General features: G+C 30.4%; 1 long non-coding RNA gene across 2 annotated transcripts; it reads left to right on the top strand.

The window, feature by feature from the left end:
• Positions 1–2,902: 2,902 nt before the first annotated feature.
• LOC125804045 (uncharacterized) lies at positions 2,903–6,132 on the top strand. Of its 2 annotated transcripts, none has more exons than XR_007440545.1 (3): positions 2,903–2,981; positions 5,304–5,493; positions 6,072–6,132. It is a non-coding gene; the product is annotated as an uncharacterized LOC125804045 (long non-coding RNA). The 2 variants fall into 2 exon arrangements; XR_007440544.1 differs by lacking the exon at positions 5,304–5,493 and adding an exon at positions 4,143–4,332 and having other exon boundaries at positions 6,072–6,130.
• Positions 6,133–27,009: the final 20,877 nt, after the last annotated feature.

The raw sequence follows: 27,009 nt of genomic DNA, 5'->3' as shown, positions 1-27,009 counted from the left end.
TTCAATCACTTGTTTGTCATGAGCTCTTTAGTGAGTTATTTTAGCTCCTTTTTGGCATTGGCTGTGTATTTACTGTGTACTTTTTAATATATAAAATAGGAACATACACTGACCCACACAGTGTCATGTGACACTGTGACATAGGCTTTCCCATGATGCATTGAGGTGCAGTTGAATTTTTAAATTTGATTAATATTTGAGGAATTGTGTATGAAGGATTTTTTCTAAGGTATTGTGGTGTTAGTTTGTGGTGAAATAGATGTTTTAGGGTTGTTGTTTTGCGTTTTTGGGCGTTTTTGGGTCATTCTGAGCAGTCACCATGAAGAAGTAAAGCGTGGGGGGGACCGTGCTTTAAAAGGCCCCCGTCTCCCAGGCTCTAATGTATTGGCTCTGTAGTCATTACTAAACACTGGGAAACTGTTACTTGTCTAAAGTATGTGATATCAAAAACACAAGGGAAATCTAATGGGAAAAACTGGGTCTTCAGGGAAATGAGTCGCATTTATTTATTTATTTATTTATTATTATTTTTTTCACTTTTTAATCTCTTTTACAAAAGTTTACTTATTTTACAAAATCATCCTACTTTCAATCACTTGTTTGTCATGAGCTCTTTAGTGAGTTATTTTAGCTCCTTTTTGGCATTGGCTGTGTATTTACTGTGTACTTTTTAATATAGAAAATAGGAACACACACTGACCCACACAGTGTCATGTGACACTGTGACATAGGCTTTCCCATGATGCATTGGGGTGCAGTTGAATTTTTAAATTTGATTAATATTTGAGGAATTGTGTATGAAGGATTTTTTCTAAGGTATTGTGGTGTTAGTTTGTGGTGAAATAGATGTTTTAGGGTTGTTGTTTTGCATTTTTGGGTGTTTTTAGGTCATTCTGAGCAGTCATCATGAAGAAGTAAAGCGTGCTGGGACCATGCTTTAAAAGGCCCCCGTCTCCCAGGCTCTAATGTATTGGCTCTGTAGTCATTACTAAACACTGGGAAACTGTTACTTGTCTAAAGTATGTGATATCAAAAACACAAGGGAAATCTAATGGGAAAAACTGGGTCTTCTGGGAAATAAGTTGAATTTATTTATTTATTTATTTTTTTTTTTTTTCACTTTTTAATCTCTTTTACAAAAGTTTACTTATTTTACAAAATCATCCTACTTTCAATCACTTGTTTGTCATGAGCTCTTTAGTGAGTTATTGTAGCTCCTTTTTGGCATTGGCTGTGTATTTACTGTGTACTTTTTAATATATAAAATAGGAACACACACTGACCGACACAGTGTCATGTGACACTGTGACATAGGCTTTCCCATGATGCATTGGGGTGCAGTTGAATTTTTAAATTTGATTAATATTTGAGGAATTGTGTATGAAGGATTTTTTCTAAGGTATTGTGGTGTTAGTTTGTGGTGAAATAGATGTTTTAGGGTTGTTGTTTTGCATTTTTGGGTGTTTTTGGGTCATTCTGAGCAGTCACCATGAAGAAGTAAAGCGTGGGTGGGACCGTGCTTTAAAAGGCCCCCGTCTCCCAGGCTCTAATGTATTGGCTCTGTAGTCATTACTAAACACTGGGAAACTGTTACTTGTCTAAAGTATGTGATATCAAAAACACAAGGGAAATCTAATGGGAAAAACTGGGTCTTCAGGGAAATAAGTTGAATTTATTTATTTATTTATTATTATTTTTTTTTTCACTTTTTAATCTCTTTTACAAAAGTTTACTTATTTTACAAAATCATCCTACTTTCAATCACTTGTTTGTCATGAGCTCTTTAGTGAGTTATTTTAGCTCCTTTTTGGCATTGGCTGTGTATTTACTGTGTACTTTTTAATATAGAAAATAGGAACACACACTGACCCACACAGTGTCATGTGACACTGTGACATAGGCTTTCCCATTATGCATTGGGGTGCAGTTGAATTTTTAAATTTGATTAATATTTGAGGAATTGTGTATGAAGGATTTTTTCTAAGGTATTGTGGTGTTAGTTTGTGGTGAAATAGATGTTTTAGGGTTGTTGTTTTGCATTTTTGGGTGTTTTTTGGTCATTCTGAGCAGTCACCATGAAGAAGTAAAGCGTGGGTGGGACCGTGCTTTACAAGGCCCCCGTCTCTGAGGCTCTAATGTATTGGCTCTGTAGTCATTACTAAACACTGGGAAACTGCTACTTGTCTAAAGTATGTGATATGAAAAACACAAGGGAAATCTAATGGGAAAAACTGGGTCTTCAGGGAAATAAGTTGAATTTATTTATTTATTTATTTATTATTATTTTTTTTCACTTTTTAATCTCTTTTACAAAAGTTTACTTATTTTACAAAATCATCCTACTTTCAATCACTTGTTTGTCATGAGCTCTTTAGTCAGTTATTTTAGCTCATTTTTGGCATTGGCTGTGTATTTACTGTGTACTTTTTAATATATAAAATAGGAACACACACTGACCCACACAGTGTCATGTGACACTGTGACATAGGCTTTCCCATGATGCATTGGGGTGCAGTTGAATTTTTAAATTTGATTAATATTTGAGGAATTGTGTATGAAGGATTTTTTCTAAGGTATTGTGGTGTTAGTTTGTGGTGAAATAGATGTTTTAGGGTTGTTGTTTTGCGTTTTTGGGCGTTTTTGGGTCATTCTGAGCAGTCACCATGAAGAAGTAAAGCGTGCTGGAACCTTACTTTAAAAGGCCCCCTGTCTCCCAGGCCCTAATGTATTGGCTGTGTAGTCAGTACTGAACACTGGGAAACTGGTGTTTGTCTAAAGTATGTCAAATCAAAAACACAAGGGAGATATAATGGGAAAAAATAGGTATTCAGGGAAATAGGTACAATTTATTTATTTATTTATTTATTTATTAAAAAAAAAATTCTGTTCACTTTTTAATCTCTCTTTCAAAAGTTTATTTATTTTACAATGTCCGTCCTACTTTAAATCACATGTTTGTCATGAGCTCTTTAGTGAGTTAGGTTAGTTGTTTTGCAGCACTGGCTTTCTATTTACTGTTTTTTTTTAATATATAAAATAGGAACACTCACTGACCCACACAGTGTCATGTGATACTGTGACATAGAGCTTTCCCAGGATGCATTGGGGTGCAGTTAAATTTTTTAATTTGATTAATAATTAAGGAATTGTGTATGGAGGATTTTTTCTGAGGTATTGTGATGTTAGTTTGTGGTGAAATAGATGTGTTAGGGTTGTTGTTTTGCGTTTTTGGGTGATTCTGAGCAGTCACCATGAAAAAGTAAAGCGTGCTGGAACCGTGCTTTAAAAGGCCCCCGTCTCCCAGGCACTAATGTATTTGCTCTGTAGTCAGTACTGAACATTGGGAAACTGGTGTTTGTCTAAAGTATGTCAAATCAAAAACACAAGGGAAATATAATTGGAAAAAATAGGTATTCAGGGAAATAGGTACAATTTATTTATTTATTTATTATTATTTTTTTTTCTGTTCACTTTTTAATCTCTTTTACAAAAGTTTATTTATTTTACAATGTCCGTCCTACTTTAAATCACATGTTTGTCATGAGCTCTTTAGTGAGTTAGGTTAGTTGTTTTGCGGCACTGGCTTTCTATTTACTGTTTTTTTTAAATATATGAAATAGGAACACTCACTGACCCACACAGTGTCATGTGATACTGTGACATAGAGCTTTCTCAGGATGCATTGGGGTGCAGTTAAATTTTTTAATTTGATTAATAATTAAGGAATTGTGTATGGAAGATTTTTTCTGAGGTATTGTGATGTTAGTTTGTGGTGAAATAGATGTGTTAGTGTTGTTGTTTTGCGTTTTTGGGTGTTTTGGGGTAATTCTGAGCAGTCACCATGAAGAAGTAAAGCGTGCTGGAACCTTACTTTAAAAGGCCCCCGTCTCCCAGACCCTAATGTATTGGCTCTGTAGTCAGTACTGAACACTGGGAAACTGGTGTTTGTCTAAAGTATGTCAAATCAAAAACACAAGGGAAATATAATGGGAAAAAATAGGTATTCAGGGAAATAGGTACAATTTATTTATTGAATTTTTTTTTCTGTTCACTTTTTAATCTCTTTTACAAAAGTTTATTTATTTTACAATGTCTGTCCTACTTTAAATCACATGTTTGTCATGAGCTCTTTAGTGAGTTAGGTTAGTTGTTTTGCGGCACTGGCTTTCTATTTACTGTTTTTTTTAAATATATGAAATAGGAACACTCACTGACCCACACAGTGTCATGTGATACTGTGACATAGAGCTTTCCCAGGATGCATTGGGGTGCAGTTAAATTTTTTAATTTGATTAATAATTAAGGAATTGTGTATGGAGGATTTTTTCTGATGTATTTTGATGTTAGTTTGTGGTGAAATAGATGTGTTAGGGTTGTTGTTTTGCGTTTTTGGGTGATTCTGAGCAGTCACCATGAAGAAGTAAAGCGTGCTGGAACCGTGCTTTAAAAGGCCCCCGTCTCCTGGGCTCTAATGTATTGGCTTTGTAGTCAGTACTGAACACTGGGAAACTGGTATTTGTCTAAAGTATGTCAAATCAAAAACACAAGGGAAATATAATTGGTAAAAATAAGTATTCAGGGAAGTAGGTACAATTTATTTATTTATTTATTATTTTTTTTTTTTCTGTTCACTTTTTAATCTCTTTTACAAAAGTTTATTTATTTTACAATGTCCGTCCTACTTTAAATCACATGTTTGTCATGAGCTCTTTAGTGAGTTAGGTTAGTTGTTTTGCGGCACTGGCTTTCTATTTACTGTTTTTTTTAAATATATGAAATAGGAACACTCACTGACCCACACAGTGTCATGTGATACTGTGACATAGAGCTTTCTCAGGATGCATTGGGGTGCAGTTAAATTTTTTAATTTGATTAATAATTAAGGAATTGTGTATGGAAGATTTTTTCTGAGGTATTGTGATGTTAGTTTGTGGTGAAATAGATGTGTTAGTGTTGTTGTTTTGCGTTTTTGGGTGTTTTGGGGTAATTCTGAGCAGTCACCATGAAGAAGTAAAGCGTGCTGGAACCTTACTTTAAAAGGCCCCCGTCTCCCAGACCCTAATGTATTGGCTCTGTAGTCAGTACTGAACACTGGGAAACTGGTGTTTGTCTAAAGTATGTCAAATCAAAAACACAAGGGAAATATAATGGGAAAAAATAGGTATTCAGGGAAATAGGTACAATTTATTTATTGAATTTTTTTTTCTGTTCACTTTTTAATCTCTTTTACAAAAGTTTATTTATTTTACAATGTCTGTCCTACTTTAAATCACATGTTTGTCATGAGCTCTTTAGTGAGTTAGGTTAGTTGTTTTGCGGCACTGGCTTTCTATTTACTGTTTTTTTTAAATATATGAAATAGGAACACTCACTGACCCACACAGTGTCATGTGATACTGTGACATAGAGCTTTCCCAGGATGCATTGGGGTGCAGTTAAATTTTTTAATTTGATTAATAATTAAGGAATTGTGTATGGAGGATTTTTTCTGATGTATTTTGATGTTAGTTTGTGGTGAAATAGATGTGTTAGGGTTGTTGTTTTGCGTTTTTGGGTGATTCTGAGCAGTCACCATGAAGAAGTAAAGCGTGCTGGAACCGTGCTTTAAAAGGCCCCCGTCTCCTGGGCTCTAATGTATTGGCTTTGTAGTCAGTACTGAACACTGGGAAACTGGTATTTGTCTAAAGTATGTCAAATCAAAAACACAAGGGAAATATAATGGGAAAAAATGGGTATTCAGGGAAATAGGTACAATTTATTTATTTATTTATTTAATTTTTTTTCTGTTCACTTTTTAATCTCTTTTACAAAAGTTTATTTATTTTACAATGTCCGTCCTACTTTAAATCACATGTTTGTCATGAGCTCTTTAGTGAGTTAGGTTAGTTGCTTTGCGGCACTGGCTTTCTATTTACTGTTTTTTTTAAATATATAAAATAGGAACACTCACTGACCCACACAGTGTCATGTGATACTGTGACATAGAGCTTTCCCAGGATGCATTGGGGCGCAGTTAAATTTTTTAATTTGATTAATAATTAAGGAATTATGTATGGAGGATTTTTTCTGAGGTATTGTGATGTTAGTTTGTGGTGAAATAGATGTGTTAGGGTTGTTGTTTTGCGTTTTTGGCTGATTCTGAGCAGTCACCATGAAGAAGTAAAGCCTGCTGGAACCGTGCTTTAAAAGGCCCCCGTCTCCCAAGCAGTAATGTATTGGCTCTGTAGTCAGTACTGAACACTGGGAAACTGGTGTTTGTCTAAAGTATGTCAAATCAAAAAACACAAGGGAAATATAGTGGGAAAAAATGGATATTCAGGGAAATAGGTGCAATTTATTTACTTATTTATTGAATTTTTTTTCTGTTCACTTTTTAATCTCTTTTACAAAAGTTTATTTATTTTACAATGTCCGTCCTACTTTAAATCACATGTTTGTCATGAGCTCTTTAGTGAGTTAGGTTAGTTGTTTTGCGGCACTGGCTTTCTATTTACTGTTTTTTTTTATATATAAAATAGGAACACTCACTGACCCACACAGTGTCATGTGATACTGTGACATAGAGCTTTCCCAGGATGCATTGGGGTGCAGTTAAATTTTTTAATTTGATTCATAATTAATGAATTGTGTATGGAGGATTTTTTCTGAGGTATTGTGATGTTAGTTTGTGGTGAAATAGATGTGTGAAAATTTTTTTGGTCCAAAATTTTTTTAGTCCGAAAATTTTTCGAAGTATTTTTTTTTGGTCCAAAATTTTTTGGTCCGAAAATTTTTCAAAGTTTTTTTTGGTCCAAATTTTTTTTGGTTCCAAAAGTTTTTGAAGTTTTTTTTGGGGTGAAATTTTTTTTGGTCCCAAAATTTTTCGAAGTTTTTTTTTGGGTGAAAATTTTTTTGGTCCGAAAATTTTTCGAAGTTTTTTTTGGGTCAAAATTTTTTTGGTCCGAAAATTTTTCGAAGTTGTTTTTGGTCCAAAATTTTTAGAATTTTTTTTGGTCCAAAATTTTTTTGGTCCCAAAATTTTTCGAAGTTTTTTTTGGGTGAAATTTTTTTTGGACCCAAAATTTTTCAAAGTTTTTTTTGAGTCAAAGTTTTTTTGGTCCGAAAATTTTTCGAAGTTTTTTTTGGTCCAAAATTTTTTTGGTCCCAAAATTTTTCGAAAATTTTTTTGGTCCAAATTTTTTTTGGTCCCAAAATTCTTCGAAGTTTTTTTTGGTCCAAAATTTTTTTGGTCCCAAAATTTTTCGAAGTTTTTTTTGGTCCAAAATTTTTTTGGTCCCAAAATTTTTCGAAGTTTTTTTTGGGTCAAAGTTTTTTTGGTCCCAAAATTTTTCGAAGTTTTTTTTGGGTGTTTTTTTTTTGGTCCGAACATTTTTCGAAGTATTTTTTCGGTGAAAATTTTTTTGGTCCCAAAAAAAGTTTTTTTGAGTCAAAATTTTTTTGGTCCCAAAATTTTTCGAAGTTTTTTTTGGTCCAAAATTATTTTGGTCCGAAAATTTTTCGAAGTTTTTTTGGGTGAAAATTTTTTTGGTCCCAAAATTTTTCGAAGTTTTTTTTGGTCCAAAATTTTTTTGGTCCCAAAATTTTTCGAAGTTTTTTTTGGTCCAAAATTTTTTTGGTCCCAAAATTTTTAGAAGTTCTTTTTGGTCCAAAATTTTTTTGGTCCCAAAATTTTTCGAAGTTTTTTTTGGTCCAAAATTTTTTTGGTCCCAAAATTTTTAGAAGTTTTTTTTGGTCCAAAATTTTTTTGGTCCCAAAATTTTTCGAAGTTTTTTTTGGTCCAAAATTTTTTTGGTCCCAAAATTTTTCGAAGTTTTTTTTGGGTGAAATTTTTTTTGGTCCGAAAATTTTAAAAGTTCTTTTTGGGTGAAATTTTTTTTTCGTCTGAAAATTATTCGATGTTTTTTTTGGTCCAAAATTTTTTTGGTCCGAAAATTTTTCGAAGTTTTTTTTGGGTGAAATTTTTTTTGGACCAAAATTATTTTGGTCCCAAAATTTTTCGAAGTTTTTTTTGGTCCAAAATTTTTTTGGTCCTAAAATTTTTCGAAGATTTTTGGGTGAAATTTTTTTTGGTCCGAAAATTTTTCGAAGTTTTTTTTGGTCCAAAATTTTTTTGGCCCGAAAATTTTTCGAAGATTTTTGGGTGAAATTTTTTTTGGGTTAAATATTTTTCGAACTTCTTTTTGGGTCAAAATTTTTTTGGTCCCAAATTTTTTTGAACTTTTTTTGGGGTCAAAATTTTTTTGGTCCCAAAATTTTTCAAAGTTTTTTTTGGGTGAAAATTTTTTGGACCAAAATTATTTTGGTCCCAAAATTTTTCGAAGTTTTTTTTGGTCCAAAATTTTTTTGGTCCCAAAATTTTTCGAAGATTTTTGGGTGAAATTTTTTTTGGTCCGAAAATTTTTCGAAGTTTTTTTTGGTCCAAAATTTTTTTGGCCCGAAAATTTTTCGAAATTTTTTTTGGGTCAAAATTTTTTTGGTCCCAAAATTTTTCGAACTTTTTTTTTGGTCAGAACTTTTTTGGTCTCAAAATTTTTCAAACTTTTTATTGAGTCAAATTTTTTTCGAAGTTTTTTTTGGGTTAAATATTTTTCGAACTTCTTTTTGGGTCAAAATTTTTTTGGTCCCAAATTTTTTTGAACTTTTTTTGGGGTCAAAATTTTTTTGGTCCCAAAATTTTTCGAACTTTTTTTTTGGGTGAAAATTTTTTTGGTCCGAAAATTTTTCGAAGTTTTTTTTGGTCCAAAATTTTTTTGGTCCCAAAATTTTTCGAAGTTTTTTTTGGGTGAAAATTTTTTTGGTCCCAAAATTTTTCGAAGATTTTTGGGTGAAATTTTTTTTGGTCCGAAAATTTTTCGAAGTTTTTTTTGGTCCAAAATTTTTTTGGTCCGAAAATTTTTCGAAGTTTTTTTTTGGGTCAAAATTTTTTTGGTCCCAAAATTTTTCGAACTTTTTTTTGGGTCAGAACTTTTTTGGTCTCAAAATTTTTCGAACTTTTTATTGGGTCAAATTTTTTTCGAAGTTTTTTTTGGGTTAAATATTTTTCGAACTTCTTTTTGGGTCAAAATTTTTTTGGTCCCAAATTTTTTCGAACGTTTTTTAGGGTCAAAATTTTTTTGGTCCCAAAATTTTTCGAAGTTTTTTTTGGGTGAAAATTTTTTTGGTCCCAAAATTTTTCGAAGTTTTTTTTGGTCCAAAATTTTTTTGGTCTGAAAATTTTCCAAGTTTTTTTTGGTCCAAAATTTTTTTGGTCCCAAAATTTTTCGAAGTTTTTTTTGGGTGAAAATTTTTTTGGTCCCAAAATTTTTTGAAGTTTTTTTTGGTCCAAAATTTTTTTGGTCCCAAAATTTTTCGAAGTTTTTCTGGGTGAAAATTTTTTTTGTCCGAAAATGTTTCAAAGTTTTTTTTGGGTCAAAATTTTTTTGGTCCGAATATTTTCCAAATTTTTTTTTGGTCCAAAATTTTTTTGGTCCGAAAATTTTTTGAAGTTCTTTTTGGGTCAAATTTTTTTTTTCGTCCGAAAATTATTCGAAGTTTTTTTTGGTCCAAAATTTTTTTAGTCCGAAAATTTTTCAAAGTTTTTTTGGGTCCAAAATTTTTTTTGGTTCCATAATTTTTCGAAGTTTTTTTTGGTCCAAAATTTTTTTGGTCCCGAAGTTTTTCGAAGTTTTTTTTTGGGTGAAAATTTTTCGAAGTTTATTTTGGTCCAAAATTTTTTTGGTCCCAAAATTTTTAGAAGTTTTTTTTGGTCCAAAATTTTTTTGGTCCCAAAATTTTTCGAAGTTTTTTTTGGTCCAAAATTTTTTTTCGAAGTTTTTTTTGGGTCAAAGTTTTTTTGGTCCCAAAATTTTTCGAAGTTTTTTTTGGGTGTTTTTTTTTTGGTCCGAACATTTTTCGAAGTATTTTTTCGGTGAAAATTTTTTTGGTCCCAAAATTTTTCAAAGTTTTTTTTGAGTCAAAATTTTTTTAGTCCGAAAATTTTTCGAAGTTTTTTTTTGGGTCAAATTTTTTTTTTGTCCGAAAATTATTCGAAGTTGTTTTTGGTCTAAAATTTTTTTGTTCCCAAAATTTTTCGAAATTTTTTTTGGGTGAAATTTTTTTTGTCCGAAAATGTTTCAAAGTTTTTTTTGGGTCAAAATTTTTTTGGTCCGAATATTTTCCAAATTTTTTTTTGGTCCAAAATTTTTTTGGTCCGAAAATTTTTCGAAGTTCTTTTTGGGTCAAATTTTTTTTTTCGTCCGAAAATTATTCGAAGTTTTTTTTGGTCCAAAATTTTTTTAGTCCGAAAATTTTTCAAAGTTTTTTTGGGTCCAAAATTTTTTTTGGTTCCATAATTTTTCGAAGTTTTTTTTGGTCCAAAATTTTTTTGGTCCCGAAATTTTTCGAAGTTTTTTTTTGGGTGAAAATTTTTCGAAGTTTATTTTGGTCCAAAAATTTTTTGGTCCCAAAATTTTTAGAAGTTTTTTTTGGTCCAAAATTTTTTTTCGAAGTTTTTTTTGGGTCAAAGTTTTTTTGGTCCCAAAATTTTTCGAAGTTTTTTTTGGGTGTTTTTTTTTTGGTCCGAACATTTTTCGAAGTATTTTTTCGGTGAAAATTTTTTTGGTCCCAAAATTTTTCAAAGTTTTTTTTGAGTCAAAATTTTTTTAGTCCGAAAATTTTTCGAAGTTTTTTTTTGGGTCAAATTTTTTTTTTGTCCGAAAATTATTCGAAGTTGTTTTTGGTCTAAAATTTTTTTGTTCCCAAAATTTTTCGAAATTTTTTTTGGGTGAAATTTTTTTTGTCCGAAAATGTTTCAAAGTTTTTTTTGGGTCAAAATTTTTTTGGTCCGAATATTTTCCAAATTTTTTTTTGGTCCAAAATTTTTTTGGTCCGAAAATTTTTCGAAGTTCTTTTTGGGTCAAATTTTTTTTTTCGTCCGAAAATTATTCGAAGTTTTTTTTGGTCCAAAATTTTTTTAGTCCGAAAATTTTTCAAAGTTTTTTTGGGTCCAAAATTTTTTTTGGTTCCATAATTTTTCGAAGTTTTTTTTGGTCCAAAATTTTTTTGGTCCCGAAATTTTTCGAAGTTTTTTTTTGGGTGAAAATTTTTCGAAGTTTATTTTGGTCCAAAAATTTTTTGGTCCCAAAATTTTTAGAAGTTTTTTTTGGTCCAAAATTTTTTTTCGAAGTTTTTTTTGGGTCAAAGTTTTTTTGGTCCCAAAATTTTTCGAAGTTTTTTTTGGGTGTTTTTTTTTTGGTCCGAACATTTTTCGAAGTATTTTTTCGGTGAAAATTTTTTTGGTCCCAAAATTTTTCAAAGTTTTTTTTGAGTCAAAATTTTTTTAGTCCGAAAATTTTTCGAAGTTTTTTTTTGGGTCAAATTTTTTTTTGTCCGAAAATGTTTCAAAGTTTTTTTTTGGGTGAAAATTTTTCGAAGTTTATTTTGGTCCAAAATTTTTTTGGTCCCAAAATTTTTAGAAGTTTTTTTTGGTCCAAAATTTTTTTGGTCCCAAAATTTTTCGAAGTTTTTTTTGGTCCAAAATTTTTAGAAGTTTTTTTTGGGTCAAAGTTTTTTTGGTCCCAAAATTTTTCGAAGTTTTTTTTGGGTGTTTTTTTTTTGGTCCGAACATTTTTCGAAGTATTTTTTCGGTGAAAATTTTTTTGGTCCCAAAATTTTTCAAAGTTTTTTTTGAGTCAAAATTTTTTTAGTCCGAAAATTTTTCGAAGTTTTTTTTTGGGTCAAATTTTTTTTTTGTCCGAAAATTATTCGAAGTTGTTTTTGGTCTAAAATTTTTTTGTTCCCAAAATTTTTCGAAATTTTTTTTGGGTGAAATTTTTTTGGACCAAAATTTTTTTGGTCCCAAAATTTTTCGAAGTTTTTTTTTGGGTCAAAATTATTTTGGTCCCAAAATTTTTCGAAGTTTTTTTTGGTCCAAAATTTTTTTGGTCCCAAAATTTTTCGAAGATTTTTGGGTGAAAATTTTTTGGGTCCGAAAATTTTTCGAAGTTTTTTTTGGTCCAAATTTTTTTTGGTCCGAAAATTTTTCGAAGTTTTTTTTGGGTCAAAATTTTTTTGGTCCCAAAATTTTTTGAAGTTTTTTTTGGTCCAAAATTTTTTTGGTCCCAAAATTTTTCGAAGTTTTTCTGGGTGAAAATTTTTTTTGTCCGAAAATGTTTCAAAGTTTTTTTTGGGTCAAAATTTTTTTGGTCCGAATATTTTCCAAATTTTTTTTTGGTCCAAAATTTTTTTGGTCCGAAAATTTTTCGAAGTTCTTTTTGGGTCAAATTTTTTTTTTCGTCCGAAAATTATTCGAAGTTTTTTTTGGTCCAAAATTTTTTTAGTCCGAAAATTTTTCAAAGTTTTTTTGGGTCCAAAATTTTTTTTGGTTCCATAATTTTTCGAAGTTTTTTTTGGTCCAAAATTTTTTTGGTCCCGAAATTTTTCGAAGTTTTTTTTTGGGTGAAAATTTTTCGAAGTTTATTTTGGTCCAAAAATTTTTTGGTCCCAAAATTTTTAGAAGTTTTTTTTGGTCCAAAATTTTTTTTCGAAGTTTTTTTTGGGTCAAAGTTTTTTTGGTCCCAAAATTTTTCGAAGTTTTTTTTGGGTGTTTTTTTTTTGGTCCGAACATTTTTCGAAGTATTTTTTCGGTGAAAATTTTTTTGGTCCCAAAATTTTTCAAAGTTTTTTTTGAGTCAAAATTTTTTTAGTCCGAAAATTTTTCGAAGTTTTTTTTTGGGTCAAATTTTTTTTTTGTCCGAAAATTATTCGAAGTTTTTTTTGGTCTAAAATTTTTTTGTTCCCAAAATTTTTCGAAATTTTTTTTGGGTGAAATTTTTTTGGACCAAAATTTTTTTGGTCCCAAAATTTTTCGAAGTTTTTTTTGGGTCAAAATTTTTTTGGTCCCAAAATTTTTCGAAGTTTTTCTGGGTGAAAATTTTTTTTGTCCGAAAATGTTTCAAAGTTTTTTTTGGGTCAAAATTTTTTTGGTCCGAATATTTTCCAAATTTTTTTTTGGTCCAAAATTTTTTTGGTCCGAAAATTTTTCGAAGTTCTTTTTGGGTCAAATTTTTTTTTTCGTCCGAAAATTATTCGAAGTTTTTTTTGGTCCAAAATTATTTTAGTCCGAAAATTTTTCAAAGTTTTTTTGGGTCCAAAATTTTTTTTGGTTCCATAATTTTTCGAAGTTTTTTTTGGTCCAAAATTTCTTTGGTCCCGAAATTTTTCGAAGTTTTTTTTTGGGTGAAAATTTTTCGAAGTTTATTTTGGTCCAAAATTTTTTTGGTCCCAAAATTTTTAGAAGTTTTTTTTGGTCCAAAATTTTTTTGGTCCCAAAATTTTTCGAAGTTTTTTTTGGGTGTTTTTTTTTTGGTCCGAACATTTTTCGAAGTATTTTTTCGGTGAAAATTTTTTTGGTCCCAAAATTTTTCAAAGTTTTTTTTGAGTCAAAATTTTTTTAGTCCGAAAATTTTTCGAAGTTTTTTTTTGGGTCAAATTTTTTTTTTGTCCGAAAATTATTCGAAGTTTTTTTTGGTCTAAAATTTTTTTGTTCCCAAAATTTTTCGAAATTTTTTTTGGGTGAAATTTTTTTGGACCAAAATTATTTTGGTCCCAAAATTTTTCGAAGTTTTTTTTGGTCCAAAATTTTTTTGGTCCCAAAATTTTTCGAAGTTTTTTTGGGTCAAAATTTTTTTGGTCCCAAAATTTTTAGAAGTTTTTTTTGGTCCAAAATTTTTTTGGTCCCAAAATTTTTCGAAGTTTTTTTTGGGTGAAATTTTTTTGGTCCAAAATTTTTTTGGTCCCAAAATTTTTCGAAGTTTTTTTTGGTCCAAACTTTTTTTGGTCCGAAAATTTTTCGAAGTTTTTTTGGGTGAAAATTTTTTTGGTCCCAAAATTTTTCGAAGTTTTTTTTGGGTCAAAATTTTTTTGGTCCCAAAATTTTTCGAAGTTTTTTTTGGATGAAAATTTTTTTGGTCCCAAAATTTTTCGAAGTTTTTTTTGGTCCAAAATTTTTTTGGTCCCAAAATTTTTCGAAGTTTTTTTTGGGTCAAAATTTTTTTGGTCCCAAAATTTTTCGAAGTTTTTTTTGGTCCAAAATTTTTTTGGTCCCGAAATTTTTCGAAGTTTTTTTTTGGGTGAAAATTTTTCGAAGTTTATTTTGGTCCAAAATTTTTTTGGTCCCAAAATTTTTCGAAGTTTTTTTTGGTCCAAAATTTTTTTGGTCCCAAAATTTTTCGAAGTTTTTTTTGGTCCAAAATTTTTTTTCGAAGTTTTTTTTGGGTCAAAGTTTTTTTGGTCCCAAAATTTTTCGAAGTTTTTTTTGGGTTAAATATTTTTCGAACTTCTTTTTGGGTCAAAATTTTTTTGGTCCCAAATTTTTTTGAACTTTTTTTGGGGTCAAAATTTTTTTGGTCCCAAAATTTTTCAAAGTTTTTTTTGGGTGAAAATTTTTTGGACCAAAATTATTTTGGTCCCAAAATTTTTCGAAGTTTTTTTTGGTCCAAAATTTTTTTGGTCCCAAAATTTTTCGAAGATTTTTGGGTGAAATTTTTTTTGGTCCGAAAATTTTTCGAAGTTTTTTTTGGTCCAAAATTTTTTTGGCCCGAAAATTTTTCGAAATTTTTTTTGGGTCAAAATTTTTTTGGTCCCAAAATTTTTCGAACTTTTTTTTTGGTCAGAACTTTTTTGGTCTCAAAATTTTTCAAACTTTTTATTGAGTCAAATTTTTTTCGAAGTTTTTTTTGGGTTAAATATTTTTCGAACTTCTTTTTGGGTCAAAATTTTTTTGGTCCCAAATTTTTTTGAACTTTTTTTGGGGTCAAAATTTTTTTGGTCCCAAAATTTTTCGAACTTTTTTTTTGGGTGAAAATTTTTTTGGTCCGAAAATTTTTCGAAGTTTTTTTTGGTCCAAAATTTTTTTGGTCCCAAAATTTTTCGAAGTTTTTTTTGGGTGAAAATTTTTTTGGTCCCAAAATTTTTCGAAGATTTTTGGGTGAAATTTTTTTTGGTCCGAAAATTTTTCGAAGTTTTTTTTGGTCCAAAATTTTTTTGGTCCGAAAATTTTTCGAACTTTTTTTTGGGTCAGAACTTTTTTGGTCTCAAAATTTTTCGAACTTTTTATTGGGTCAAATTTTTTTCGAAGTTTTTTTTGGGTTAAATATTTTTCGAACTTCTTTTTGGGTCAAAATTTTTTTGGTCCCAAATTTTTTCGAACGTTTTTTAGGGTCAAAATTTTTTTGGTCCCAAAATTTTTCGAACCTTTTTTTGGGTCAAAATTTTTTTGGTCCCAAATTTTTTCGAACGTTTTTTAGGGTCAAAATTTTTTTGGTCCCAAAATTTTTCGAAGTTTTTTTTGGGTGAAAATTTTTTTGGTCCCAAAATTTTTCGAAGTTTTTTTTGGTCCAAAATTTTTTTGGTCTGAAAATTTTCCAAGTTTTTTTTGGTCCAAAATTTTTTTGGTCCCAAAATTTTTCGAAGTTTTTTTTGGGTGAAAATTTTTTTGGTCCCAAAATTTTTCGAAGTTTTTTTTTGGGTCAAAATTTTTTGGGTCCGAAAATTTTTCGAAGTTTTTTTTGGTCCAAATTTTTTTTGGTCCGAAAATTTTTCGAAGTTTTTTTTGGGTCAAAATTTTTTTGGTCCCAAAATTTTTTGAAGTTTTTTTTTGGTCCAAAATTTTTTGGGTCCCAAAATTTTTCGAAGTTTTTCTGGGTGAAAATTTTTTTTGTCCGAAAATGTTTCAAAGTTTTTTTTGGGTCAAAATTTTTTTGGTCCGAATATTTTCCAAATTTTTTTTTGGTCCAAAATTTTTTTGGTCCGAAAATTTTTTGAAGTTTTTTTGGGTCAAATTTTTTTTTTCGTCCGAAAATTATTCGAAGTTTTTTTTGGTCCAAAATTTTTTTAGTCCGAAAATTTTTCAAAGTTTTTTTGGGTCCAAAATTTTTTTTGGTTCCATAATTTTTCGAAGTTTATTTTGGTCCAAAATTTTTTTGGTCCCAAAATTTTTAGAAGTTTTTTTTGGTCCAAAATTTTTTTGGTCCCAAAATTTTTCGAAGTTTTTTTTGGTCCAAAATTTTTTTTCGAAGTTTTTTTTGGTCCAAAATTTTTTTTCGAAGTTTTTTTTGGGTCAAAATTTTTTTGGTCCCAAATTTTTTTGAACTTTTTTTGGGGTCAAAATTTTTTTGGTCCCAAAATTTTTCAAAGTTTTTTTTGGGTGAAAATTTTTTGGACCAAAATTATTTTGGTCCCAAAATTTTTCGAAGTTTTTTTTGGTCCAAAATTTTTTTGGTCCCAAAATTTTTCGAAGATTTTTGGGTGAAATTTTTTTTGGTCCGAAAATTTTTCGAAGTTTTTTTTGGTCCAAAATTTTTTTGGCCCGAAAATTTTTCGAAATTTTTTTTGGGTCAAAATTTTTTTGGTCCCAAAATTTTTCGGACTTTTTTTTTGGTCAGAACTTTTTTGGTCTCAAAATTTTTCAAACTTTTTATTGAGTCAAATTTTTTTCGAAGTTTTTTTTGGGTTAAATATTTTTCGAACTTCTTTTTGGGTCAAAATTTTTTTGGTCCCAAATTTTTTTGAACTTTTTTTGGGGTCAAAATTTTTTTGGTCCCAAAATTTTTCGAACTTTTTTTTTGGGTGAAAATTTTTTTGGTCCGAAAATTTTTCGAAGTTTTTTTTGGTCCAAAATTTTTTTGGTCCCAAAATTTTTCGAAGTTTTTTTTGGGTGAAAATTTTTTTGGTCCCAAAATTTTTCGAAGATTTTTGGGTGAAATTTTTTTTTAGTCCGAAAATTATTCGAAGTTTTTTTTGGTCTAAAATTTTTTTGTTCCCAAAATTTTTCGAAGTTTTTTTGGGTGAAAATTTTTTTGGTCCGAAAATTTTCAAAGTTTTTTTTGGGTGAAATTTTTTTGGTCCCAAAATTTTTCGAAGTTTTTTTTAGTCCAAAATTTTTTTGGTCCGAAAATTGTTCGAAGTTTTTTTTGGTCCAAAATTTTTTTGGTCCTGAAATTTTTCGAAGTTTTTTTTTGGGTGAAAATTTTTCGAAGTTTATTTTGGTCCAAAATTTTTTTGGTCCCAAAATTTTTCAAATTTTTTTTTGGTCCAAAATTTTTTTGGTCCGAAAATTTTTCGAAGTTCTTTTTGGGTCAAATTTTTTTTTGGTCCGAAAATTATTCGAAGTTTTTTTTGGTCTAAAATTTTTTTGTTCCCAAAAATTTTCGAAGTTTTTTTGGGTGAAAATTTTTTTGGTCCGAAAATTTTTCGAAGTTTTTTTTGGTCCAAAATTTTTTTGGTCCGAAAATTTTTCAAAGTTTTTTTTGGGTGAAATTTTTTTAGACCAAAATTTTTTTGTTCCCAAAATATTTCGAAGTTTTTTTGGGTGAAAATTTTTTTGGTCCGAAAATTTTTCGAGGTTTTTTTAAGTCCAAAATTTTTTTGGTCCGAAAATTTTTCAAAGTTTTTTTTGGGTGAAATTTTTTTTGACCAAATTTTTTTTTGGTCCGAAAATTTTTCAAAGTTTTTTTTGGCTCAAAATTTTTTTGGTCCCAAAATTATTCTAACTTTTTTTTGGCTCAAAATTTTTTCAAAGTTTTTTTTGGGTTAAATATTTTTCGAACTTTTTTTTGGGTCAAAATTTTTTTGGTCCCAAAATTTTTCGAACTTTTTTTTGGGTCAAAATTTTTTTGGTCCCAAAAATTTTCGAACTTTTTTTTGGTTCAAAATTTTTTGATCCCAAAATTTTTCGAACTTTTTTTTTGGTCAAAGTTTTTTTGGTCCCAAAATTTTTCGAACTTTTTTTTTGGTCAAAATTTTTTTGGTCCCAAAGTTTTTCAAACTTTTTTTTGGTTCAAAATGTTTTCGAAAATTTTTTTGGGTCAAAATTTTTTTGGTCCCAAAATTTTTCAAACTTTTATTTGGCTCAAAATTTTTTTGGGTTAAAATTTTTTCGAACTTTTTTTGGGTCCGAAAATTTTTCGAAGTTTTTTTTGGTCCAAAATTTTTTCGAACTTTTTTTTGGTCCGAAAATTTTTCGAAGTTTTTTTTGGTCCAAAAAGTTTTTCGGTCCGAAAATTTTTCAAAGTTTTTTTTGGATGAAATTTTTTTGGACCAAAATTTTTTTGGTCCGAAAATTTTTCGAATTTTTTTTTTGGGTCAAAATTTTTTTGGTCACAAAATTTTTCGAATATTTTTTTGGGTCAAAATTTTTTTGGTCCCAAAATTTTTCGAAGTTTTTTTTGGTCCAAAATTTTTTTGGTCCCGAAATTTTTCGAAGTTTTTTTTTGGGTGAAAATTTTTCAAAGTTTATTTTGGTCCAAAATTTTTTTGGTCCGAAAATTTTTCGAAATTCTTTTTGGGTCAAATTTTTTTTTGGTCCGAAAATTATTCGAAGTTTTTTTTGGTCTAAAATTTTTTTGTTCCCAAAATTTTTCGAAGTTTTTTTGGGTGAAATTTTTTTGGACCAAAATTTTTTTGTTCCCAAAATTTTTCGAAGTTATTTTTGGTCCAAATTTTTTTTGGTCCCAAAATTTTTCGAAGTTTCTTTTGGTCCAAAATTTTTTTGGTCACAAAAATTTTCAAAGTTTTTTTTGGGTGAAATTTTTTTGGTCCCAAAATTTTTCGAAGTTTTTTTTGGGTCAAAATTTTTTTGGTCCGAAAATTATTCGAAGTTTTTTTTGGTCTAAAATTTTTTTGTTCCCAAAATTTTTCGAAGTTTTTTTGGGTGAAATTTTTTTGGACCAAAATTTTTTTGGTCCCAAAATTTTTCGAAGTTATTTTTGGTCCAAATTTTTTTTTGTCCCAAAATTTTTCGAAGTTTTTTTTGGTCCAAAATTTTTTTGGTCACAAAAATTTTCAAATTTTTTTTTGGGTGAAATTTTTTTGGTCCGAAAATTTTTCGAAGTTTTTTTTGGGTCAAAATTTTTTTGGTCCGAAAATTATTCGAAGTTTTTTTTGGTCCAAAATTTTTTTGGTCCCGAAATTTTAAGAAGTTTTTTTTTGGGTGAAAATTTTTCGAAGTTTATTTTTTGGTCCGAAAATTATTCGAAGTTTTTTTTGGTCTAAAATTTTTTTGTTCCCAAAATTTTTCGAAGTTTTTTTGGGTGAAATTTTTTTGGACCAAAATTTTTTTGGTCCCAAAATTTTTCGAAGTTATTTTTGGTCCAAATTTTTTTTGGTCCCAAAATTTTTCGAAGTTTTTTTTGGTCCAAAATTTTTTTGGTCACAAAAATTTTCAAAGTTTTTTTTGGGTGAAATGTTTTTGGTCCCAAAATTTTTCGAAGTTTTTTTTGGGTCAAAATTTTTTTGGTCCGAAAATTATTCGAAGTTTTTTTTGGTCCAAAATTTTTTCGGTCCGAAAATTTTTCAAAGGTTTTTTTGGATGAAATTTTTTTGGAACAAAATTTTTTTGGACCAAAATTTTTTTGGTCCGAAAATTTTTCGAAATTTTTTTTTGGGTCAAATTTTTTTTGGTCACAAAATTTTTCGAAGACTTTTTTGGGTCAAAATTTTTTTGGTCCCAAAATTTTTCGAAGTTTTTTTTGGTCCAAAATTTTTTTGGTCCCGAAATTTTAAGAAGTTTTTTTTTGGGTGAAAATTTTTCGAAGTTTATTTTGGTCCAAAATTTTTTTGGTCCGAAAATTTTTCGAAATTCTTTTTGGGTCAAATTTTTTTTTTGGTCCGAAAATTATTCGAAGTTTTTTTTGGTCTAAAATTTTTTTGTTCCCAAAATTTTTCGAAGTTTTTTTGGGTGAAAATTTTTTTGGTCCAAAATTTTTTTGGTCCGAAAATTTTTCAAAGTTTTTTTTGGGTGAAATTTTTTTGGACCAAAATTTTTTTGGTCCCAAAATTTTTCGAAGTTTTTTTTGGTCCAAATTTTTTTTGGTCCCAAAATTTTTCGAAGTTTTTTTTGGTCCAAAATTATTTTGGTCCCAAAAATTTTCAAAGTTTTTTTTGGGGTGAAATTTTTTCGGTCCCAAAAATTTTCGAAGTTTTTTTTGTTCCAAAATTTTTTTGGTCCGAAAATTTTTCCAATTTTTTTTTTGGGTCAAAATTTTTTTGGTCCGAAAATTTTTCGAAGATTTTTTTGGGTCAAAATTTTTTTGGTCCCAAAATTTTTCGAAGTTTTTTTTGGTCCAAAATTTTTTTGGTCCGAAAATTGTTCGAAGTTTTTTTTGGTCCAAAATTTTTTTGGTCCTGAAATTTTTCGCAGTTTTTTTTTGGGTGAAAATTTTTCGAAGTTTATTTTGGTCCAAAATTTTTTTGAACCCAAAATTATTCTAATTTTTTTTTGGGTGAAATTTTTTTGACCAAAATTTTTTTGGTCCGAAAATTTTTCAAAGTTTTTTTTGGTCCAAAATTTTTTTGGTCCGAAAATTTTTCGAAGTTCTTTTTGGGTCAAATTTTTTTTTGGTCCGAAAATTATTCGAAGTTTTTTTTGGTCTAAAATTTTTTTGTTCCCAAAAATTTTTGAAGTTTTTTTGGGTGAAAATTTTTTTGGTCCGAAAATTTTTCGAGGTTTTTTTTTATCCAAAATTTTTTTGGTCCGAATATTTTTCAAAAAATTTTTTGGGTGAAATTTTTTTGGACCAAAATTTTTTTGGTCCCAAAATTTTTCGAAGTTTTTTTTGGTCCAAATTTTTTTTGTTCCCAAAATTTTTCGAAGTTTTTTTGGGTGAAAATTTTTTTGGTCCGAAAATTTTTTTGGTCCCAAAATTTTTCGAAGTTTTTTTTGGTCCAAAATTTTTTTGGTCCCAAAAATTTTCAAAGTTTTTTTTTGGGTGAAATTTTTTTGGTCCCAAAATTTTTCGAAGATTTTTTTGGGTCAAAATTTTTTTGGTCCCAAAATTTTTCAAAGTTTTTTTTGGTCCAAAATTTTTTTGGTCCTGAAATTTTTCGAAGTTTTTTTTGGGGTGAAAATTTTTCGAAGTTTATTTTGGTCCAAAATTTTTTTGGTCCCAAAATTATTCTAAGTTTTTTTTGGGTGAAATTTTTTTGACCAAAATTTTTTTGGTCCGAAAATTTTTCAAAGTTTTTTTTGGTCCAAAATTTTTTTGGTCCGAAAATTTTTTCGAAGTTCTTTTTGGGTCAAAATTTTTTTTGGTCCGAAAATTATTCGAAGTTTTTTTTGGTCTAAAATTTTTTTGTTCCCAAAAATTTTCGAAGTTTTTTTGGGTGAAAATTTTTTTGGTACGAAAATTTTTCTAGGTTTTTTTTGGTCCAAAATTTTTTTGGTCCGAAAGTTTTTCAAAATTTTTTTTGGGTGAAATTTTTTTGGACCAAAATTTTTTTGGTCCCAAAATTTTTCGAAGTTTTTTTTGGTCCAAAATTTTTTTGTTCCCAAATTTTTCGAAGTTTTTTTGGGTGAAAATTTTTTTGGTCCGAAAATTTTTCGAAGTTTTTTTTGGTCCAAAATTTTTTTGGTCCGAAAATTTTTCAAAGTTTTTTTTGGGTGAAATTTTTTTTGACCAAATTTTTTTTTGGTCCGAAAATTTTTCAAAGTTTTTTTTGGCTCAAAATTTTTTTGGTCCCAAAATTATTCTAACTTTTTTTTGGCTCAAAATTTTTTCAAAGTTTTTTTTGGGTTAAATATTTTTTGAACTTTTTTTTGGGTCAAAATTTTTTTGGTCCCAAAATTTTTCCAACTTTTTTTTGGGTCAAAATTTTTTTGGTCCCAAAAATTTTCGAACTTTTTTTTGGTTCAAAATTTTTTGGTCCCAAAATTTTTCGAACTTTTTTTTTGGTTAAAGTTTTTTTGGTCCCAAAATTTTTCGAACTTTTTTTTTGGTCAAAATTTTTTTGGTCCCAAAATTTTTCAAACTTTTTTTTGGGTCAAAATTTTTTCGAATTTTTTTTTGGGTCAAAAATTTGTTTGGTCCCAAAATTTTTCAAACTTTTATTTGGCTCAAAATTTTTTTGGGTTAAAATTTTTTCGAACTTTTTTTGGGTCAAAATTTTTTGGTCCCAAATTTTTTCGAACTTTTTTTTGGTTCAAAATTTTTCGGTCCCAAAATTTTTAGAACTTTTTTTTTGATCAAAATTTTTTTAGTCCCAAAATTTTTCAAACTTTTTTTGGGGTCAAAATTTTTTCGAAGTTTTTTTTGGATCAAAATTTTTTTGTTCCCAAAATTTTTCAAACATTTTTTTGGCTCAAAATTTTATTGAGTCAAAATATTTTTGGTCCCAAAATTTTTCAATTTTTTTTTTGGGTCAAAATTTTTTCGAAGTTTTTTTTGGGTCAAAATTTTTTTGGTCCCAAATTTTTTCGAACTTTTTTTTGGCTCAAAATTTTTTTGGGTCAAAATTTTTTCGAACTTTTTTTTGGGTCAAAATTTTTTTGGTCCCAAAATTTTTGAACTTTATTTTGGGTCAAAATTTTTTTGGGTTAAAATTTTTTCGAACTTTTTTTGGGTCAAAATTTTTTTGGTGCCAAAATTTTTCTAACTTTTTTTGGGTCAAATTTTTTTTGGTCCCAAAATTTTTCAAAGTTTTTTTTTTTGGTCCCAAAATTTTTTGAACTTTTTTTTGGCTCAAAATTTATTTGGGTCAAAATTTTTTCGAACTTTTTTTTGGGTCAAAATTTTTTTGGGGTAAATATTTTTCGAACGTTTTTTTTGGGTCAAAATTTTTTTGAAGTTTTTTGTGTCAAAATTTTTTGGTCCCAAAATATTTCACTTTTTTTTTTCGGTCAAAATTTTTTTGGTCCCAAAATTTTTCGAACTTTTTTTTGGTTCAAAATTTTTTGGTCCCAAAATTTTTCGAACTTTTTTTTTTGTCAAAATTTTTTTAGTCCCAACATTTTTCAAACTTTTTTTGTGGTCAAAATTTTTTCGATGCTTTTTTTGTATCAAAATTTTTTTGTTCCGGGGGGGCGCTAGGGAGCACACAATGGTGTAGACGTGTGTTAGCCAGGGTCTCCAGGCCATTATTATTTAAACTGATTTTTTCTGCTTTTATTTTATTAAGTTTATGTTTATTTGACGGCTAAAGACTCCTAGCACAACTTGGAAACTCTCTGAGATCGACAAGCTACAAAATGCCGCCGAAATCTGCGAAAACTCCCAAGGACTCCGGAAACCGATCTCCGGCACACTCAGCCTCACCACCACGAGGGCTACCTGAACAAAGCGAAACTGAACTTGACTCTCCGCCATTGTGGGCTAAGAACCTGTTCGACTCGCTACGAAATCCGCTGGAAAATATCTCTTCACGTCTGGGTAACCTGGAGCTTACCTTAACGTCTGTCCGGTCTGAGCTAAAGGACTTCAAAGAAACCCTGAGCTCCCTGGGAGAAGCGGTATCAACCCATGACTCCCGAATCGACTCCCTGGAATCCGCGCTGAAAGAGCTGGAAAAAGCGAACGCTACGATCATGCTGAAATTAGACGACCTGGAGAGCCGATCGAGGAGGAATAACATCCGAATCATCGGTGTCCCCGAGGGGAGCGAGGGTTCTAGGGTCACTGATTTTCTGATTCTCTTCTACCCAAGCTTCTCGGCGAGAGTAATCTCGATTCTCCGCTATTGGTGGACCGGGCTCACAGAGCGCTGCGCCCGCGCCCGCTGGAGGGTGCCAGGCCACGACCCATCATCGCACGGATACACCTTTTCCAAACCAAGGAAAAGATTCTACGTCTAAGGAGATCCGCGGGCCCGCTCCTGTTTCAAGGACACAAAATCCTTATCTTCCCGGACTACACCAGCTCAGTGATCGACAAAAGGAGGCAGTTTACAGGAACACTGCAAGAGTTAAGAAATCTAAAGATTACACACTCTCTTCGCTTCCCCGCGCGGCTACAGGTAACCTTTGAAAACCAGTCACATACTTTTCACGATTCATCTGAGGCTGATGACTTTGTGAAGTCGATCAAATCAAGAATGCAACAGGTTACTTAAGCGCTTCACTCCTTATCGGGCCACTACAGTGTGTTGGTCCTCGGTAACAACCGAAAATGTTGCATCTCTTTATACTACACGAACTTTGAAAGCAAGTTGTGCGTATCTGTGACCGAATTGTATTATATTATTTTAATACCTTTTTTTTGTTTTTTTTGTTTGTTTTGCCTTCCCCTCTGTGTTTGAAAAAATAAGACAATATGCAGGAACAGAGGCAAGATCTAAGGAACTGGAAGTTCACCTGTTTTGGGAGGTCCTACACAATCTTCTTTTTCGATCTGTGTAAAGCACTGACTTTCTGAAGTTGACTATAATCAAAATGCTCAAGGAAGGAAATACGTTACGTTCTTTATTGCTCCTATTTCTACGGCTCTACTTATATGCCACTCTGTAATCGGATTCTCTAGGAAGATTTAAGTTTTTTTTTTTTTTTCTCCCCTCTTTCTCCTAGTCTCACATAACTGTCACTTCGTCCTGGGGACCCTCCTCCACCCGCAGTACAGTTTAGTGTAGAGTTCTTTATATAGCGGTTGTGTCCCTGTTATATGGGTATACTTAGACATTTCCAGGGTGGAAATAGGTCTGTTCGGGGTTTGGGTGGGTGGGTGTATAAGGTTACGTTCGTTCTTACTGACTTTTTCTCAGGAATATCAAAACTCAAGATGTGCGTGGTGTGTTTTTTCCCCCTTTTTTTTGTTTTTTTTTCTTTTTTTTCTTTTTTTTTCTTTATTTTATTTTATTTTTTTATTATTATTATTATTTTTTCCTCTGGGTGGATACACTTATTCTTCTACCTTCCAATTTAAATGGTACTCACCACTGATATAAGTCTAACTAACATCACACTTGCTTCTTGGAATGTTCGAGGTATTAACCATCCCCTTAAGCGGGGAAAAGTCTTCGCACACTTGAAAAGGCTGAAAGCGGATATAATTTTTCTACAGGAAACTCATATAGATTTTTCCCATCAAGCCAGATTGAGAACACAGTGGATATCTCAAACCTTCCAAACTACATTTTCATCAAAAGCCCGTGGTGTAGCAATTCTTTTTAGGAAAAACGTCCCATTCCAACTGAAGGACATGAAAGTAGATCTGCAAGGCAGGTATATCATTATTTCGGGAAACATTAATTCCATTCCCTTGACCTTAGTCAATGTCTATGGCCCTAACTATGACAACCCTGATTTCTTTCGCAATCTCTTCAATATTATTCCATTCACCTCATCAGATAATATTATTATTGGCGGAGATTTTAACTGTTGTTTAGATTCGAACCTGGATAAATTATCCGCCAAAACATCACCCATTCTAGTTTCCGCTCAGATCTTGAACTCTTTACTTAAGTCTACTAACCTTGTAGACATCTGGAGACTACAGCATCCAACTACTAAAGGTTTTTCATTCTACTCTCCTGTACATAAATCTTTTTCTAGGATTGATTATTTCTTGATCTCATCAGAGTTAGTCCCAAGGGTTAACTCTACTGTATATCATCCCATTCTAATTTCTGACCATAGCCCGATCACCCTTACACTACAGAACATAATCACTAAGCCTGCATATCACTGGAAATTTAATCCTAACCTTCTTTCAGACACTACTTTTATTAAATACATGAATGCTAAGATTTCAGAATTTTTAGAATTTAATGATACTAAGGATGTTTCGGATACAGTTCTTTGGGAAACATTTAAAGCAGTAACCAGGGGACATATATTAGCATTTGAAGCAACAAAAAAGAAAGAATTAAATAAGCGTCTCACTGAACTTGAAAATATTATAATCACGCTGGAAAAAACAAATGCGCTTTCTCCCTCTACTGAAGTCTACAACCAAATCCTGCAATATAAATTTGAATACAACAATATTCTCAATCAGAGAGTTGAAAATCTTCTTCTTAAACTTAAAAGGAAATATTTTGAACTTGGGGAAAAACCAGAAGGGCTTCTAGCTAGACAACTTAGAGACATCAGGGCTAACCAAGCAATTCACGAAATTTATTCAATTTCAGGGCACTTGATTACAAATCACCAAGAGATTAACAACAGATTTAGAGATTACTATTCGGATTTATATACCTCAAGATTTGCAGCTTCAGAACCTGATTTAGACTCCTTCTTCAATAATCTTGCCATACCCAAACTTTCTGACTCAGCCAGAGAAGCTCTAGACTCACCGATTGATCCATCTGAAATTCAGGACGCAATAGATAGCTTCCCATTAGGTAAAGCCACTGGACCCGACGGATTTGGATGCGAGTTTTACAAAACGTTCTCCTCGAAACTTGTCCCTCTGTTACTTAGGATGTTTAATGACTCAATTGCTAATAACAGGTTCCCTGACTCATTGTACCAGGCAAACATTTCTGTAATATTAAAGAAAGGAAAAATCAAAACTGATCCTGCCTCTTATCGACCTATTGCTTTGCTCAACGTAGACCAAAAAATAATTTCAAAAGTCTTGGCTAATCGTTTAGCACATCATATTTCAGATATAATTCACCCAGATCAGACGGGATTTATCCCTGGGAGATTTTCATTTGGTAATGTGCGTTTACTTCTCAATACCATTCATTCTGCACAACAAGGCAGTGTCCCAGCGGCCATTCTTTCATTGGATGCCCAAAAGGCCTTTGACCAGGTTGAATGGCCTTACATGTTTTATACACTCAGTAAATTCGGATTCGGCACTCCCTTCATAAACCTGGTCAAGGCCCTCTACTTACACCCCTGCTCCTCCATTCTAACTAACTCTAATCGCTCTCTCCCATTCCCGCTTCAGCGCGGGATCAGACAAGGCGATCCTCTTTCCCCATTACTTTTCAATTTGGCGCTCGAACCGCTTGCAATTGGCATTCGAAATCACCCAGATATCCATGGTATTACAATAAATGGTCTTGAGACCTTGGTTAACTTATATGCGGATGACCTTTTACTGTCTATTTCCAATCCTGCTACTTCTGTTCCCAAACTTTTGGATTATATAAATCTGTTTGGTCGATTGTCAGGCTACACAATTAATTGGAACAAATGTGAATTTATGCCACTTACTAATAATTTTGATCAAAACTTCTTATCTGCTTTACCCTTCAACATAACTAACGAACACTTCACATACCTTGGTCTCCAAATTTCTAAAAATCCAAAAA

The sequence above is a fragment of the Astyanax mexicanus genome, chromosome 8 (assembly GCF_023375975.1).
Source record: "Astyanax mexicanus isolate ESR-SI-001 chromosome 8, AstMex3_surface, whole genome shotgun sequence".
NCBI classification, from domain to species: Eukaryota; Metazoa; Chordata; class Actinopteri; order Characiformes; family Acestrorhamphidae; genus Astyanax; species Astyanax mexicanus.
This window is presented reverse-complemented; position numbering and strand designations above follow the sequence as displayed.